The sequence below is a fragment of the Lissotriton helveticus genome, chromosome 4_1 (assembly GCF_964261635.1).
Source record: "Lissotriton helveticus chromosome 4_1, aLisHel1.1, whole genome shotgun sequence".
NCBI classification, from domain to species: Eukaryota; Metazoa; Chordata; class Amphibia; order Caudata; family Salamandridae; genus Lissotriton; species Lissotriton helveticus.
The window spans coordinates 1972657079-1972671565 of NC_136063.1; positions in this window are offsets into that span (position 1 = coordinate 1972657079).

Consider the following 14487-nt stretch of genomic DNA (forward strand, 5'->3'; position numbering starts at 1 on the left):
CCCTCTTCAAAGGAGTTATAGTAGATCAAGGCCCACACTCGATGAGATCCGTCACAGCAGAAGCGTTGCTATTATCTGAAAACCATCCTGTATTGTGATTGGGGAGGGGACCGAGCGTGAAGCGGAAGATTCCAGGGATGACTCTTTGTACATCAAAGTTTTTACAATTATGTGTCACATTAAAAATATATAGCACTCCGACAAAGTAGTAAGATTATAAAACTTTAATAATTTATAAATATATACAAGAAAACAAAAATAGTAATAACATATAAACATTTTTAGGGAAAAACAACGAAGTAGCGGTCGGCTGTGCGAATAGTCCCAACGCAGCACAACGTCCAGATTTCCGGCGTGGGGCGGGTCATCAGTAGCAAACTGTTGTGCGAATAGTTCCAAGGCAGCAGAACGCGCTGAAATCTAGATGACACGAAAGTGATGTCTAGTAAGTTGCCACCCAGCAAATAACGGCGTGGGGCGTCGCGGGGGGTGGGTCTTCAGTAGCAAACTGTTGTGCGAATAGTTCCAAGGCAGCAGAACGATGGCACCAAGGTGATGTCCAGTAAGTTGCCGCACTGGTTTTGGTATCCTACAATGCTGCTCCGAATAACGGCGTGGGGCGCCCCGGGGGAGGCGGCGTGAACGGGCCTCTCCAGGTGGAGTGTCATCTGTTGTAGTGGGGCGCCCCTTTACCGTTTCAGTTGCCATTCTGTCCGTTTTTGGTCCACTGTGTCAAAAGCCGCAATTCAGCTGAGTTGCGCCCACTCTTGCGGTGCAGCGATAGGCGGCTGTCACAGGACTCTCAAAATGGCGGCAGGCTCTTTCCTTTTTGGGCCTGGTCCACTGAAATGGCCCTGGGACACCTTGGAAATCGGACGCTTGTCTGCTAGGTCTTGGACCCCATTCTCGAAAGCGTCCCCTCCGCCTTGAGAATTCATCAAAAGTTTTGGGGGCCCCGACTCCTGCAGGCTTCTGGTGGGGAGCGGCTGCCATGATTGCTCGCGGAATGACTACGACGGAGCTACGAGATGGTGGTGCTCTCATGCTGACGCCAGCTTCAGTCTGAAACATCCAGAAACAAGGTGGGGCTTTCATCGTTTGGAAAAAAAAAAAGTTTTCATCCAATGAAAAGTGTTGTTTTTAGGTCATATGATCAAGCCTTCCATCATTAGGAAACCAAAAGTAAAATGAACCAATGAAAAGTTTTATAAACAAGTCACATGACCTGTTATGCGGCATAGGGTATAAAATGCGGAGAAAATACGTTGGCACGTGAGGCGGCGTCAGTAGCGGACCGATGTGCGAATAGGCCGAAGGCAACACAGCGCGCCAAGATCCGGATGGCACCGAGGTGGTGTCCAGCAAGTTGCAGCACTGGTGTGGCCATCCTACAATGTTGAAAGTCGGCGTGGGGCGCCCCGTTGGCCTGTGAGTTTGCGTCAGTAGCGGACCGATGTGCGAATAGGCCGAAGGCAGCACAACGCGCCAAGATCCGGATGGCACCGAGGTGGTGTCTAGTAAGTTGCCGCACTGGTGTGGCCATCCTACAATGCTGAAAGTCGGCGTGGGGCGCCCTGTTGGCCTGTGAGATGGTGTCAGTAGCGGACTGATGTGCGAATGGGGCCAAAGGCAGCGCAACAATATTTTCTGACTGACACCACAAGGCGCTGAGATGCCAAGATCCGGATGGCACCGAGGTGATGTCTAAGTTGCGGACTGATGTGCGAATGGGGCCAAAGGTAGCGTAACAATATTTTCTGTATGGAAGATACCACTAGGCGTTGAGATGCCAAGATTCGGATGGTACCGAGGTGATGTCTAGCAAGTTGCTGCACTGGTGTGGTCATCCTACAATGCTGAAACTCGGCGTGGGTCGCCCCATTAGCCTGTGAGATGGCGTCAGTAGCGGACCGATGTGCGAATAGGCCGAAGGCAGCACAACGCGCCAAGATCCGGATGTCACAGTGGTGGTTTCATAGTTGAGAGGCACTTCATCTGCAGTGGGGCGCCGAGATCCGGATGGCACCGAGGTGATGTCTAGCAAGTTGCTGTACTGGTGTGGTCATCCTACAATGCTGAAAGTCGGCGTGGGGCGCCCCATTAGCCTGTGAGATGGCGTCAGTAGCGGACTGATGTGCGAATGGGGCCAAAGGCAGCACAACGCGCCAAGATCCGGATGGCACCGAGGTGGTGTCCAGCAACTTGCCGCACTGGTGTGGCCATCCTACAATGCTGCGCCGAAAGTCGGCGTGGGGCGCCCCGTTGGCCTGTGAGTTCGCGTCAGTCAGTGGGGGCTGTTTGAGGATCTGACTGCATTGGAAAGCAATGTGATGCTGTGCGTCGCCCCCAAGATGGAGGTTCCTCGGCTGCAGTGGGGCGCCCCTTGGTGTTTCACTCGCTATGCAGCTGAGTTGCGTGCGCACTTGTGGCGAATAGGCCGAAGGCAGCACAACGCGCCGAGATCTGGATGGCACCGAGGTGGTGTCCAGCAATTTGCCGCACTGGTGTGGCCATCCTACAATGCTGCGCCGAAAGTCGGCGTGGGGTGCCCCGTTGGCCTGTGAGGTGGCGTCAGTAGCGGACCGATGTGTGAATAGGCCGGAACCAGCACAAGGCGCCAAGATCCGGATGGCACCGAGGTGGTGTCATAGTTGAGAGTTCTGAGCAGCGCTTGTAACACTGTCTGAAGCTTATTTGCACCTGTGCAGCTTCACTATTGCCCTGGTGTGGCCTAAGATCGCCCATGACATAGGCGGCCACCTCCCGGGGTCCGGCGGAACTTTTTTCCTTTTCCTTTGTGCATCTTGTCCCACAATCCGTTTGACCTGAAGACACGACCAGGTCCCTGAATGTGTGCAGGGGGACGCTATTGATTGAATCAAAATGGCGGCTTCACACAAAGCTGACTCAAGCGTTGCTGCTGATGCTATACAGAGAAAAACTGGTTTTCAGTTTGTACATTCTTCAGGATTTTTCCATCCAAGGCTGGTTGAGAGTTTGTATAACAATGGCTTCAGATTTTCAACATACTACTCTTCAACATTCTTCCTAAATGTAACAATGTGAGACTCACTAGGAGAACGGTGTAGTGAGGGCCACAAACGGCTGTTTGTCTTTCCTTTCAAAATGCTGCCAACAATATTTTCGGAATGGAAGACAACACAAGGCGCTGAGATTCGGTTGGCACCGAGGTGGTGTCCAGCAAGTTGCCGCACTGGTGTGGCCATCCTACAATGCTGCGCCGAAAGTCGGCGTGGGGTGCCCGAAGGGGGGGGGGGAGGCGGTGCAAACGAGCCTCTCCCGCTTCTCCATGTGGAGGCAGTTCATCTGCAGTGGGGCGCCGAGATCCGGATGGCACCGAGGTGGTGTCTAGCAAGTTGCCGCACTGGTGTGGCCATCCTACAATGCTGCGCCGAAAGACGGCGTGGGGTGCCCGAAGGAAGTGTCCTTATCCAGGGCATTATCGCTGTATCATGTCCTCCACTAAAATGGCCCTGGGACACCTTAGAACTCGGACGCTCGATTTTTTTTTCCTTTCCTGTACATGCAAAAAAAGGTAAATGCCCGGTACGTTACACGCTTCATCTGCCACGATGAACTCTCCAGAGGAACCGAAAAAAAATATAGTTGTGGTAACTATACCATGCATCGTCATATGGAGAGGTGGCACCAATTAATTATAGTGCTGCATAAAAGAGAGATTTGGAGGAGAACCCCTGACCTGCTAGTACATTCATCAAAGAAGTGGCACTGAGAGCTTCAGAGGCAAGGGAAACGGTCCCAAATATTTAGAAGAACTTTGGAAAGATTAAAATGACATGTTTAGATTGTGGCAAATTAATTTCATGTGGACAGATGAGTGTTACTCTAATAAATACAGCATATGAACATCATCATAGTCGATGGTTGGTAGAGACATTTTGACTATATCCTGGACCTGCCCGTCCTCGCCCAAAATGGCGCCGGAATAAATGGGACTCGTAACTCCTTGTTGTGTACTGGTTGCAGAACCTTGAAATCACGAGATACGTATGCAGTTTTGAAGCACATGACGGGCGGGGACGAGAATTGATTGAATATTTCGACATCCCTATTGATATTAAGTTCTGATGTGTTATTGATTACTGTACTGTTGAAAGTTCGAATTAACGTCACCCATGGTACTTGCCCGCAAATGTATATCTAGATAATTTTATTGTAACTGGCCCTGTCGTATTTTAATTATAAAATGTACGTCCACCGATTCCGTAACTGTTAGACACCTTAGTTCTTGCAACCTAATGGCCCGCCCGTTACGTTCCTCTACAGTGTAAATGTCTACTCATCACATACGATTACAGTTTGCTCCGTGGCCGGCCCACGTGGTTATAGGCTCGTATTTGTATAATGAAATTTTCACAATAAAGGTTTTTAAAAGAAAACATGGTAGTAGTATATACATTGGTAAAGTTTGTAATAATAGTCACTGTTTTAGAATCATTAAAAGTCAAGTGAAATAAAGCAGACCAATTACATGAAGGGTAAAAGGTATAATACGAAGGAACGCAGTAAAGATAAATGGTCAAGGGCTGTTGTGTTTTCTATTCCTGCAACATAAAGTGATCGATAAGAATCTCATATTCAGGCGTATCGGCGACTAAGACAGCAGGTCGACCCTCTTTTGCTCAACGGCTCCATCATGGGACGAAGAAACGCTCTTTTTCTCGAAAAAAGAATATATTTTACTTGCAGGACAGTTGTAAAATTTCCGGGAAAGTACATTAGCCTGGAACATTATAACATATATTTAAGAAAAAATAATGTTCGGAAGTAATGAAAAGCGTAATTTTTAGGTCATATGACCAAGCCTTTCATCATTACAATAAGAAAAGTAAAATGAACCAATGAAAAGTTTTATTAACAAGTCACATGACTTGTTATGCTTACGGTACGCGCTGCGCGCCCCGGATGACTTCCGGATGCGCTAACGCGGCGCGTCATATGACGCATTACGCGACAACGCAGGTCCAGAATATAGTCAAAATGTCTCCACCAACCAGCGGTCGGAACACAACCCCTTTCAGCAGGCTAAATAGTTCTGTTAAATGAGAACAGAAGGGACAGGCAACAAGAACCATCAGTCAAAGAGGGGAGGGCTAGTTCTTCTCTACCGGGTTACATTGGGGCGCTACCGGAACTGATCGAATTGGTAGTCTACAGTGTTTCTGGATGTTTCAGACTGAAGCTGGGGTTAGCATGAGAGCAGCATCATTTCGTAGCTCCGTCGTGGCCATTCCGCAACCAATCATGGCAGCCGCTCTTTATCGTTATTTTGGGCGGGGTGGGTGGCGGAGCCGAGCTGTTTTGCAGCCATCATTGTGTGGAGTTCAGTTCATCTCACTAGTTTTGTATTTGTCATGAGGGGTTGTTCCTAATGTTTCTATTTTAGCGAGGTCAAAAAGAGATCCCATTAGTGGCCTACTGATTTTGCTCGATTCCTTTTCTTTTTTTTTACACGATTTTTCGTTATCTGCAAAGACTAAACAGAGTATTGCGACTCTGTGTTTGTTTGTAAATAGAGAATGAACCAAAGAGAACTAATTCTAAAACAGTAAATACTTGGATAACAATCAATCAAATGGAGAGAGAAGCAGGCACGACGGATTACAACGGGGGCAAAGGCCTGCGTTAACTACCTTTCACTATCTGCAAAGAGAGAGTACTCCTAATAGAAATGAGGGGGGGGGGCACCATTCAAAGCAGATCAGTGTGCATAAACACGAAAATGTTTTCACTTACCACGTACTTGACATTCGACAGCTTATGATATTTGCTATTAAAAAAACATTGAAATTCACTGAAAAAACCATAGGTTATAGACCATATATAGTTAGGAATTAGCATTTACAAAACCTTGAAAATTCACTGAAAAAACCATAGGTTATAGACCATATATAGTTAGGAATTAGCATTTAAAAAACCTTATTTTACTCACACAAAACCATTGAAATTCCATATATAGTTAGTTGCACTAACTATATATTGCGCACCCGCAATCCACTGCTGATCATGTCACATATTACATCATTCATGACATGGTCAGTGACATCACTGATGACATCACTGATGACATCTCAAATGACATCACTGATGACATCTCACTTGACATCAATGATCACATCACTGATGATATCATTCATGTGATAATACAATGCATCTCCTCACACTCTAATATAACCTCCGTTACACCCAGTGTTAAATACAGAGTATAATTTTTGAAACCATTGACACACCAATACTAGTTACTACATACGCACTCACTGATTCCTATGTCTACACACACATTCACTCATACAATCATTCATACATACAATCACTCATCTTGACAACACTATAATATGCACTCATACACCTATACAGACACTCACACTCTGCCACTCATCCATGGAGTTACTCACACACCTAGTCAGTCCTGAAAAGAATCAGTCACACTTCCATTTTCTCATCTATACAGTTAAACACAGAACACCTTACATTTTTTAAACATATACTAACACATACTTACTCTCTTATAGAATCACTGATACAAGTACACATTGATCTGCACAGAGTCACACACCTCCCAGCCAGCCATACACACACTCAGTCTCCCATACAAATACTTGTGCAACCAATCAATAACCCATATAGCTACTTATATAGCTACTGATCAACACATGAAGCAGCTTGCACAACAACAGACATACTGATGCACACTTTCAGACAGTTTAGTCACTAACCCGTGCATTCAGTAAGACGCATTTAATCACTCACTCATACAGTCAATCACGCACCTACTAAAACCTTCATTCAGACACTTATACATCCACTCATTCTTCAATATGTAAAACATATTTAAACTTTACAGAAACACATAATCACTGGATGTTGTCATCAGTGATGTCATCAGTGATGTCACTGACCATGTCATGAATGATGTAATATGTGACATGATCAGCAGTGGATTGCGGGTGCGCAATATATAGTTAGTGCAACTAACTATATATGGAATTTCAATGGTTTTGTGTGAGTAAAATAAGGTTTTTTAAATGCTAATTCCTAACTATATATGGTCTATAACCTATGGTTTTTTCAGTGAATTTTCAAGGTTTTGTAAATGCTAATTCCTAACTATATATGGTCTATAACCTATGGTTTTTTCAGTGAATATATATATATATTACCTACTGGCGGTCACCAGTAGGTAGTTATAGTTAGGACCTAGTTTCCATAGGAAATCCACAACATTCTATTTGGAATAACTTTGGCGCCGGTGGACGAATCTTCTTGAATTTCTCCAAGTAAATGGCCTGCTCGGTTCCGCTCCTTCCCTAAAAGTTTAGGGGTGATTCGTCTAGTGGGGGCTGGGAAAAAAGGGGGTCCCAAGACGTGTTTTCCCCATGCAATTTTCCATAGGGACCTTTAGCCAGGGCTACAGCCCAAACGGCTGAACGGAATTACACTAAATTTTGCAGAGAGGTAGAGTTTGGTTCGCAGATTGTGCTTTGTGTTAAATGGTGTAAATCCGTTCAGTAGTTTCTGAGAAAATTACAAGTAAAATCATAGCGATATCTAGAGACGGAGTTCAGCATGCGTACGGAAATCTGTTCAATTACGAGCGCGAGCTGCATGCTGATTGGCTGGGAACTGTCTGTCAACACTCGAAACCAGGAAGTGTTGGTGGCTATCTTGTGCCTCGGTAGTACCGAGTCAGAAGAAAACAGTAAAACAAAGTTGAGAAATAAGGGAAGGAGGCAGGCAAGAAACATTCTGACCCTTTATCCCTCAGGGGATCCTATATGGATGTTTCAACACTATTTTTTTTTTTTTATATAAAGAAAAATCGCGGCGTACCCATACGGAAATCCGTACAATTACGAGCAGGAGCTGGATGCTGATTGGCTGTCAATGCTCCAAACCAGGAAGTGTTGGCACCCATCCTATTTGTCACAAGAGCCGAGTCACAAGAAAACAGTAAAACAAAGTTGAGAAATAAGGAAAGGGTAGAAACATTCTGAACCTATAGTGTTGGTCAGGGGGTGGTACATGGATATTTAGGCTCAATTATTTTTTTTTTTTAAATAAAAAATCGTGGGGTACTCGTCCAGTACTCGTACGCGGTGGAAAAGGTGAAAAAAGAAACTAGAAGTCTGTTTTGTTCATTAGGTCCCGGGGGGTGGGGTAAATTATGGGGTCAAATATTTTGCATAATGGGGGCTTGTAAGGTGCCCCGAGCACTGGGGAAGGGCACTCCTGTGGTTTTATTTTGAAGTATGCGGGGGGTTACAGTCCTACTCCCAGCAGTTTCGGGGAGCGGCACCCCTCGGGTCTTTTTAAAAAAATATATATTTTGAGTTCTCCCTCCCTCTATCCCCATACACACACGGGGAATGCCACATTTCAAGGGCAGTAATATGTAAAATGACCTTCCAGCTACGGGTATCTGCACTATCTGTTTTTTTTAATTAATGTTGGGAGGGTGGGCTTGATAATACGTCCTTGTTAATTCCCATAGAAGCCCATGTTCTGGTGTTAACATGGGCTTCCATGGGAAATAACAATGCCGTATTATCAAGCTCATTATGGCCATTTTATCGACAGTTTCCTGCCAATAAAACGGTGATAATTTTTACACCGGTCTTTGATAATGTGCACCTAAGTTTACTGGTCAAAAAAAGAGCAATGGGCCATATTATCAACAAAAGGCGATAAATTATCGCCGCTTTTATCGGCATGAGACTGCCGATAAATCGGCGATAATGGTCTTTATGATATGCCCTTGTGAATTGCCATAGCAGCCCATGTTAATACCAGAACCTGAGCTGCTATGGGAATTTACAAGGGCCTATTATCAAGCCCATTATCGCCAGTTACTAGCGATAAAAGCGGCGGTAATGTATTGCCTTCATTTCTATGATAGTATGTAAAACTTTCCTTTTTTTTGTGTAGCAGTTGTACTCTGTACGCATGTGTAGCCTCGTTTCGAAGCCCACATTTGTATCTTTTTTTTCAAGTTCAACAAACAAACCTTTCTTTATTTCAGGTATTAAATTTGCCTTTTATTTCCCGGGTTGCGTGTGTGATCCGCTGCTGTACTTTTGTAATATATTAATAATCGTATTTTATCTAGATTTATTTGGAACGTAGTGCCGAGGCGCCAAACGTTGATCACGTACTCCGTCCACTGCCATTTTAGTAGTTTTTCACCGTTGTTTTTATTATATCTGTTACTTTCATTTTATCGTCCTCCTATTTTCTTTGTGATCCACGAGATTTCGAGGCACAGACACCACGGTGTTTGTCCTTAAACTCTGACTTGCATGGGAAAATGTTGCAAGAGATTTGTAAATGTGGTACACATTGTTTCGTATTATTTTGATTTTTTTTCTAAGTTGTAGTCTATTCAGAGGAAATAGAAGTCATTAGTTTTCAATCCTAGTCTTGTATATCTTACTATAGTATTTCAACATTATTTCTATTGTGGACCGTGATACAGCCTCCCCCCTTCACAAAACAAAAGAAGTATGTACTTTTTTTTAATTAACTTTTATTAAAAAAATAACAAAACGAAACTTAATTATAACTATATTGCAAACAAGTAGAAAAATAAGTTTAATAACAAATAATATTATAAGCAAATTGTTAAATGGACTTCATAAGATGTCCGATTGGTAATCTGGAAAACAAAAAAGAAAATTAGAGTTTAGAATTATGTAGATGTGAGTAAATGAGCTGAAGCAGTACAAGTCAAGGTAACTCTATGGTTTTGCGTGTGCAGTGTGCCTCGTACATTTCACATGTTATAATGCCGCGTTCAAGTGGTGTGTATATGGAAGTGCCTACTGCGTTACTGGCACAAAAGTGGCATAACGGGATTGTAAATATGTCGACTTATTTCTAATGCAATGCTATGAAGGCTTTGTAGATCTAGGACTCTGTGCTTACCGTTGTATAAACACTGTGGACAAACAATTCAGCCAGTGGAATTCACAACTTCACTTCAGCTGTTGTTCTACATGTCAAAGCAGATAGCAGTGTCTATAAGTTTAATAGAGAAAGAGAAATGATGTCACAGAGAGTGAGAGAGAGAAAGAGAGAAAATAACATTAAAACGGTCTCGTAGAGCCTGGAGTTGAGATTTTCTCTTGCAAAGTCAGACGTAGATTTACAAGCTCCTTGGATCACTTTACCCATGTTAAAAGTGACAGAAAAGTGGTGTAATAAGCTTGTAGATCTGTTTGTCAGACTGTTGTAAGGTATCTGTTGTCACTGCTCGGAGGTAATTAAGGATTTTACAGAGAAGCTGCTGTACACTACGCACCCTGGCCATATTATCAAGCCTGGGCGACAAAATTATCGCCACTTTATCGGCAGGAAAGTGCCGCTAAAGTGGCGATAATGGGTTTGATAATATCAACACTCGAAACCAGGTAGTGTTGGCGGCCATCTTGTGCCTCGGTAGCACTGAGTCACAAGAAAACAGTAAAACAAAGTTGAGAAATAAGGGAAGGGGGCAGGGTAGAAACATTCTGATCCTTTACATTTGCTCAGGGGGTCGTATATGGATGTTTAGGCTCTTTTTTTTTTAAAGAAAAATCGCTCCGTACGCGTATCAAAATCCGTACAATTACGAGCAGGAGCTGAATGCTGATTGGCTGTCAATACTCCAAGCCAGGAAGTGTTGGCAGCCATCTTATTTGTCACGAGAGCCGAGTCACAAGGAAACAGTAAACCAAAGTTGAGAAATATGGAAAGGGGTTAGGGTAGAAACATTGTGAACCTATAGTGTTGCTCAGGGGGTGGTAGATTTATTGTACGCGTACCAAGCACGCATGGACGACGTACAGCTGGAATGTTGAAAGTCGTCACGTAAGCGTACGTAAGCAAGAAAAATAAAAAATAATTTTAGATATTTATGAAGTGTATTTGTTTATGTGTTGTGTGGCTCTAAAAAGAGCTGTTGTGTTTATTGGGAGATTTTAGTACCTACAAGTAAGTACCGATGCAGAGTCTTAAGTTTATGAGGAAGACTATGTTCCCCTCATCTGTAAAATGAAAAATGAACACCATCTCTCCTATAGATGCTATGCATATTGAAACACAGATTGTTGTTGTAAATGGACCCCATTCGGTAGTCTCGGAGAAAGGCAGAAACATATTTATTCACATGTTTCCAAGCTTTTTCAAACTGTGGCCAATAGTGGTTGGACCGCTTCCATTTCTGCCTTTGGCATATATTAGAATATACAAAGGAAGTTTTAGGGAACAGTGTCATCAATTGGGCAAAGGTGTCCTTCATAAGCATTTCCAGAGCCACCCCAGTCAAAGTGCCTAAGTCATTGCCACCACAGTGCACAATTATGAGGTTAGGTTGCTGGAGATGTAAAAAGGATTTCACCAATGGCATCAATTGGTGCCACTTTAATCCTCTCTGTCCAATCCATTTAATGTCTACATTTGGTAAACCCAGGTCCTTGTGAATTCTTTTCTGTTACGCGTACCTTTGGCTCCAGAAAATATAGCTGTGTCCCACAATCCACACTGTAAGCATTTTGAAGAGAGGTCTGGATGCACTTTGATGGCGTCTGTAAATGAAATGGTAGTTTGAAAAGTAAGATTTTTCTAAAATGGTGGGCAACCTGCAGTTTTGAAAAAAGGAAAAGAAATGATTGGTTGTTTGACAACATTTTACAGAAAACAAGGTTGCATGTTTCAGTTTTTTAAAAACCTTATTTTTATTGTTTAAGAAAAAGTGATAGAAAAGAACGTTACATAAAAGAAGCTGGTATATTCTCCAGTCAAGCGTACTTGCTGTTTCAATTTGCAACAATGTATGATGAACTTTTCACCTGTGTGCTGAGTTAGGTGTTCCCTGAAGTGTTTCTATGGTAACTGGCAGATTGTGGAATGGGGGAAGGGTTGAAAGTTTTGTTAGTTGGAAAGGTTTGGAATGTTAAACCAATAGAAATGTGTGTTTTCTTTTGAAATAATGTGTACAGGATTTTAATTGGTTATGTATATGTATGTAGGTGTAAAATGAGAGGGAAAATTTTCAATTTCACGGTTGTGCTGTTCTTTGTAGAAGAATATCCACTGCGTGAGTGGTATTGTTGTTAATCTAGATTTCAATTTGAAAGGTGAGTTGAAAAGTTGTATGGGAGTGCGTTTGTGCGGTGTATTTTTGTACATTAGGGAATTATGGGGTATATTATCAAGACTCGGCGACAATTATTGCCACTTTATCGGCAGGAAACTGCCGATAAAGTGTTGATAATATTATCGCCTGTATTGATAATATGCTCCTATATTCGTCCGTTGTTAAACGTTTTATAGTAGTAAATGTGTTTTGCTATAATGCATGCTGTTATGTTTTTTTGTTTAATATCATTTTGTGCGTCTCTGTACATTAAGGGATTGTGGGCCATATTATCAATAAAGGACGATACATTATCGCTGCTTTTATCGGCAGGAAACTGCCGGTAAAGCGGTGATAATGGTCTAGATAATATATCCTTGTGAATTCCCATAGAAGCCCAGGTTATGGTGTTAATCTGGACTTCTATGGGAATTCACAAGGATATATTATCGAGACCATTATCGCCGTTTTAGTGGCAGTTTCCTGCCGCTAAAAGCTGCGATAATGTATCGCCCTTTACTGATAATATGGCACTGACGGGCATAATACTAAGGGCCGGTGTTAAAAACTGCCGATAAAACGGCGAAAATGCCCTTGATAATAGGTTCTTGTAAATTGCTATAGGAGCCCAGGTTCTGGTGTTAACCTGGGCTGGTATGGGAATTCTCAAGCTCATTATCGTCGCTTTATCGGCATTTTCCTGCCGATAGAAGCGGCGATAATCTATCGCCTTTTGTTGATAATATGGCCCGAAATTTGTTTTATTAATTTAATAGTTTACTTACCTCCAATGATCTAGATTCCGTTGTTTATCACTCTCAGCCTGCCCCTCCCCCGCCCCGCCTGCCTGCCCCATCACAACTCCCTCCACGGGCCGCGGCTGTTTCTTTATTCCGTTATATTGCAGTGTCTATTTATACTCTAATTTTTTATAATATATTCCTTGTTTCATTCTTCTAACATACTATTAGCAACGTTTTTCTCCATTGTGCTAAAATATCCAGCGATAGCGGCGAAATGCGTGAATATCGCTGAGAATACAGCGATATTCACGCATTAGCGGTGAAATGCTCTTAGCCATGTTATCCACCTCCCATTGGATAACATGGCTAAGAACTGGTCTGTGCAGGTGTTAGTTTTTGGAGATATTCGCGCTTAGCGCGAATATTTCTATTGCTACGCCTGCCTTGCAAATAGGCGATAGCGACGTTAGCGACTGCTTTCAGACGCTAACTGGTTGGGTACACCCACTTTGCATGTCATTAGCGAAAAACATCGCTGACATGCAAAGCGGGCCCCAAATCGTTCGCTATCGCCTAAAAGCTGTTGTTAACATCAGTTAGCGACAGCTTGCTAATAGGGCGATAGAATTATCGCCGCTTGGCGATAATTGCCTATCGCCCTGCTTGATAATATGCCCCCTTGTTCTTTTGTTGTTAGTCCTTTTATTTTTATAGTCCGAGGTTTGTCCTCATAATCCTCCCTCTGTTCTTGCAAGTGATATAATAGAATATTTGATTTTTTTTTTTGTAATGTTATATATATATTTTTTATCGATACTGAAAATACTGTATGATGCCAATGAAGTTCCAAAAGCAGAAGTCATCAAAAAGATTTACATGAAGAGAGATGTGTTAACAAACAGAAATAAAGTCCTGGTAAGAGCAGGAGCATTTTTTTGAGGAAAATATTAAAGACTAAGGCCCAGATGTATCAAGCATTTTTTTGTCGCAAACGGTGCGAATCACTAAAATTCCCCGTCGACAAGAAAATAGAATTGCAAGATGTATGTAATTTTTTGCATCGCAAATTTAGAAATCGCATCTTTTGCGAGTTCTTATTTGCGATTGTTCCTATTATGCAAATTATTTTTGCGATTCTCTATTTTGCATGTTTCATATTTTGCGATTCTCGCAAATATGAAATCGCAAGTCTAAAATTCGCATTAAGATGTATGAAGAAATCGCAATTAGCGAAATCCTGAAAATCGCAAATTAAGAAATCGCTATTAACACTAACTTCAAGCAGGTGGTAATCAATTTGAAAGTATAAAAAACAGTCCAAACTGATTTTTTGAAAAGCGCAATGGCTGCACTTTACCTGATAGCTAGGAGGCTGCGCATTCAAGCACCTGCACAGAGGAGACAGAGGCAGGAGAGGATTTTCAAACTGAGGATAACCTTGTTTCAGCAGACTGAAGAAGACATTTTTGAGAAATATAGAATGCATCCACACACCATTTTGGACCTTATTGTGGAATCGAAGCTTTTTTTGGAGCATGAAACACACAGAACCCATTCAATACCTACTCATGTGCAGGTTCTGTGTTCCCT